The sequence below is a fragment of the Echeneis naucrates genome, chromosome 19 (assembly GCF_900963305.1).
Source record: "Echeneis naucrates chromosome 19, fEcheNa1.1, whole genome shotgun sequence".
Lineage (NCBI taxonomy): Eukaryota > Metazoa > Chordata > Actinopteri > Carangiformes > Echeneidae > Echeneis > Echeneis naucrates.
Window position 1 is genome coordinate 17,851,991 of NC_042529.1, and position 5,526 is coordinate 17,857,516.

Here is a 5,526-nt window from a genome sequence, read left to right on the forward strand (position 1 = left end):
AACCGCCCAGTCCATCATAACACCGCAACTAAACAGTGTGCACTGGAGTAAGATGACTACACAAAGGTAATAGTCTCTATCAAATAGCTGCAGCAATGATAAATGGCCTGGTTCCACCCCATTGTTTCACACTTTACTCTAAGTAATACAGATGTTTCATCATCACTGTTTGATGTGGTGATGGTTTTTCATAAACCTGTGTTTCTGTCTGCACTGTGAGTCACAGAGGCAAAACACCAAACAGGCCAAAAAAAGAGGTGCAGATAAAGCACTAAAAGTCTGCTGTAGCAGAAAGTTTCTCACCACTGGCTGTTTCAGGTACGGCTCCAACTCGGCAGATTAGAAACACAGATATTTCAGTTCACTGATCTGAATGCTGCAACAAACACACAGGTCTTGCTGCTATGGGTTAACTGGTCAGTGTTCAGTCCAGGTGGTAGAACACGCCCCAGCCATGGTATTGTACCTATGAACACAACCTTGCACTTACACACAACTCTGTACACGCACACAAATATTGAAGTAGTTTAGGTCTCCTGTCAAGCTGCAGGTAAGACACATGTTCATATTGAATTCTGTATTAAAGCTGCAATAAAATTTAAGATATCATTATTAAAATTAATTCCTGCCAAGAAAACTCCACATATTTTATTGAATAATTTAACTGTATGGAGACAAACATTTGTAGACAACCATGATAATTGTGTGTATGTGTTCAACATTGCTTGTCATCACTCCTAATCCAGATCTCAGCCTGGTGGTCAGAGTCTGCAACCCAACCCAACCCCAACAGGGAATACAGATATGTGTGTGTGTGTGTGTGTGTGTGTGTGTGTGTGTGTGAGGAAGGGGCATTAAAAGATAGTACTTGTCTTGTTAACAAAACTCACTAGATTTAATGGAACCATTCTGTTACCCTCAGTTGTTCTCACACTGTAACTCCAACACATACAGTGGGTATGGAATGTATTCAGACTTTCTGTACCCACTGTAAATCTTTCACACATTGTTGCATTGAAGCCATTTACTAAATTCATTTAAGCAGATTTTTTCCTCATTAATGTAAAAAGCATTCCATTTTGAAGGAAAAACATGGAAATTTAGATGTTTATGAAAGAACAAAAAGTGGAATATCACATGGACATAAGTATTCAGACCCTTTGCACTGACACTCGTATATTTAACTCAGGTGCTGTCCAATTCTTCTGATCATCGTTGAGATGGTTCCTTCATTGGAGTTCATCTGTGTTTGATTAAATTGATTGAACTTGATTAGGAAAGACACCTTTCCTAATCATCAGTCATCAGTAATTTCAACTTCAGTAGGCTATGGCCCAAAAGGGTGCTCAGTAATTTAATAAAAGCAAACTTGTGTATTACAGTACAGGCCAAAATTTGGACACACCTTCTCATCCCAATGAATAGGAAAGTGTGTCCTATAATGAGTTTGTCTTATTGTTCACCCACTGTTCCTGAGCCTGTAACCTCTCTCTTTAAAGGGTCACTGTTCATTTCTCTTGTCACCAGCTCTCTGCTAGACCAATTCCAATACTATTTCATGGCAAAACCTGGCACCTGAGCCAGATGTAATCTACACACACTCATGGACCCAGAGGATGAATCTCAACAACATTTATGTCTATATTTGAAAACTGTGATTCTAAACACAAACGTGTTTGGAAAATAACAAGGGGCATCAAAGTATTAGAGTACAAGTATTGTGTGTTTCCAAGCTGTATGATATGGAGAAATCTCTGGTCTGATTAAGTTTTTGGCCTTAATTGTATGCGGTATCTGTGGAGAAAACCAGGCACCGCTCATCACCTGCACAATACAACCCCAACAGTGAGGCATGGTGGTGGCAACATCATGCTGTGGTGGTGTTTTTCAGCTGCAGGGACAGGACAATTGGTTGCAACTGAATGAAGGATGAGTGCTGACAAGTACACTATCGAGATATCCTGGACAAAAACCTTTTCCAGAGTGCTCAGGACCTCAGACTAGGCCAAAGATTCACCTTACGACAAGGCAACCCTAAGCACACAGATAAATTAAAGAAGGCGTGGCTTCAGAACAACTCCATGATTGTTCTTGAATGGCCCAGCCAGAGCATTGACTTAAAGCCAACTGAGCATCTCTGGAGAGACCTGAAAATGGCTGTCCACCAATATTCACCATCCAACATGACAGAACTGGAGAGGATCTGCAAAGGAGGAATGGCAGGGGATCCCCAAATCCAGGTGTGAAAAACTTGTTGCATTATTCCTAAGTAGACTCATTGCTTTATTAGCTCAAAAGGGTGCGTCGACTCAACACTGAGCAAAGGGTCTGAAAACTTGTGACCATATTTCAGTTTTTGTTCTTTATAAATGAGCAAAAATGTTTTCTGTCAAAATGGTGTGCTTGTGTGTACATTAATGAGGAGAAAATAATTTTAGCAAATGGCTGCAATGTAAAAAAGAATGAAAATTTTGAGGGGGTCTGAATACTTTCCGTACTTACTGTATACATTATATGTACATTTATAAGCCATACCATTATGACCACCTGCCAAAGATTGTGTGGCCCCCTTTTTGTCATCTAATCAGCCCTGATCCTGGAGGCTTTTACTCCTCATGGCCATTGAAGCTGAGCTGTGGTATTTGGATGAAGACCCCTGCAGCAAACCTTTTAACCCTTGTGTGATGTTCATATTGTTGTTACTCAGCCAGTGTTTGTGGGTCTGATGGACCCGTTGCATTTTGTGGCTTTTAATGCCTCACAATCAAACACTTTTATGTTAAAATACTGAACAGATGTTTACCTTATCCCAATTACAAGCAGTATAAACAATATATATGGTTAATATTTGCCCTTTACCTTTGTTAGGTCACATTTATAACTTATTATTTAAAACATAAGAAAGAAAATCAATTAAAATCAAGATGTGAGTGGAAACAAATTTACAAGTGAAGCAAGGTTTTTCAAAACTTACTGACTTTTATTTCTTTGAACTTGAAATTTAACCCATTCAGGTGCACAACACAAGCTGAACACATGAACACAGAGTAAACATATCAGTCAAGACAACACATCAGCCCCATTGAACACATGGCCTTTAGCCACTAGCCTATACAACACATGAGGGGCAGAGCTTTACTGTGTGTGTGATGCAGATATACTTTTTGCACTTGATGCATGTATATCGTGTTTTCCTGTCCATCTTGGGTCCGCACACTTCGCACCGCTTCTTCTTGTTGCTGGTGTTCACAACCTAGAATAATGAAAAGATCAGGAATTTTACGAACACCTCTCTCTCTCTCTCTCTCTCTCTCTCTCTCTCTCTCTCTCACAAGACATGAGTGCCAGACATTTACTGCAACAGCATCACACACTTACTTCAGGCTCTGCAGATTGTGGTTCTGTCGGTTGGGTGGACAGGGCACCAGCATTCTCCTCCTGAATCCTCCTCACCATGGCTGCAGAGGCTGGGGTTCTGGGGATATGTTTTCTTCTCTCAATTTGTGGTCTCACCAATGCCTTTCCCAGATCCTCAAGAAAGAGCCGTCTTTTCTGGAGCTTCACTCGTTTCCACTCTGGGTTCAGTGCCATCCAAATGACAAAGGCATTGTACGCTGAGATGTCCAACATGTCAAAGAATATCACCAGTGGCCAGCGTAGAGTCCTCCGTTTTCAGCTGTAGGCCGTCACCAGCTTGTCCATGTTGTCTACCCCTCCTTTTGTGGCATTATAATCCATGATGATCTCTGGTTTGTGATGTTCCTGGTCACAGATTCTTCCATCCCCGTGCAGTGTACTCATGAGTACCACATCCTTGCCTTTCTTTGGCACATAGGATACCAGGGATGTGTCAGCCGTGTATGCAAACTTGGAAGACTTGACAGGCCTGTTCTTTGAAGTCAGCAGTTAGGTGGGAGCTCTGACCTGTTTTTCCTTATTGTTCCCACCATGGTCAGCTTCCTCTTCAGGAGCTCCTGTCCCAGTTTGTGCGAGGTAAAAAAATTGTCGCATGTGATGTTGTGTCCACTGAGTCCCTGAGACATGTCGAGGACAACTCTCATTCCTTGGTTTTTCTCGGGGGCTCCTCCATCAGGTTTCCCTGTGTAGACTTGTAAGTTCCAAGCATATGAGGAAGTGGCATCACAGGCAGCCCAGATCTTTACACCATACTTTGCAGGTTTAGATGGTATATACTGCCGAAAGGGGCAGCGGCCCCTAAATGGCATCAGCTGTTCATCAATGGTGACATTTGGCCCAGGGTTGTACAGCAGGGGGAGGCGGCGCACCCACTTGTCCCACACTGTCCTGATGGCAGCTAGTTTGTCTCTCTGCCGTCAAGCTGTTCTGTCATCTCGGTTGTCAAAGTGGATAATCCTGGAAATGATGTGAAAGTTTTCCAGAGACATTGTTGCACGGAAAATTTCTCTGCCAGTTTCTGCATCCCACAGGGATTCTGCAGATTCCCCTTTGGACCTGAAAACTCCAGCAAGGATGAGAACTCCGAAGTAAGCATGTAATTGGGTTTGGTCCATTTCCTTCTACCTCTCTCCAAAAACACGTCTTCCTTCTAAATTAGTGCAGTCAAGAATAATTTCCTGGATGGAATCTGGGATGAAAAGCTCAAAAGAAGACTTGATGTCCTGTGTGTGAGTAACTGCCATCCGTGTGGGCCCTGGTTGCATCCTTATCACATTGGCAGCCTTGTGGGGTGGCTCTTTTCTTGGGCGAGAAGACCATTCAATTTCAGAATTTTTTGACATCCATATTTCCTCACTTTCTCCATACTGACTGGCTTGTTCTGGGCCTGGGGCTGGCTGCTGACGGTCTGGTCCTGTGGCTCGTCTTTGTTTTGGAACTAGCTGATGCTCAATCTCATCATCTTCTTCAGAGTCACTGTCAGACTCAGAATTTTCAGAAATGTGATCCTCAAATTCTGAAACCTCTTCTTCTGAATCCTCTCCCTCTACATCATCATCAAAAACTTCTCTCTCTTCCAAAATCAATTCCAGGGCCCTCTGTGCAGAGAGTGTGTGTGTGTGTGGGTGTGTGGTGTGTTCATTAAATATGTATTCTGATATATGTTCTTCACAGAAAATGAGCCAAAGCCAGTGAGTCTCAGTTTGAAAAATGAATTCATTGTATAATTTTTCTTTTAATAAAAAATGAAAACAGGTCCCACAGACCCGAACACCACACAAGGGTTAAGTCCTGAAAGTTGTGAGGTGTCCAGCTCATCCTACAAAAGCCAGACTGGATTGGGATGTGGGGGGATTTGGATCTAAGTCAACACCTTCAACTGGTTGTTGTTCCTAAAAACAATTGTTTTCATGTGACAGGCAGCATTAAACCTGAACCATCACACCAGACCATGTTCTTGCACTGCTCCGTGGTCCACGTCTGATATTCCTGCGTACATCATGTCTCAAATCATGTACAATGAATTATGCAAAATGTTGTTGAGATTCATCTGGCTCAGGTGCCAGGTTTTGTCATGAAATAGTATTTGAATTGGTCTAGCAGTGAGTT

At 42.4% G+C, this 5,526-nt stretch overlaps 1 pseudogene; it reads right to left on the reverse strand.

The window, feature by feature from the left end:
* Positions 1-3,010: 3,010 nt before the first annotated feature.
* Positions 3,011-4,760, reverse strand: LOC115060492 (piggyBac transposable element-derived protein 4-like; annotated as a pseudogene).
* Positions 4,761-5,526: the final 766 nt, after the last annotated feature.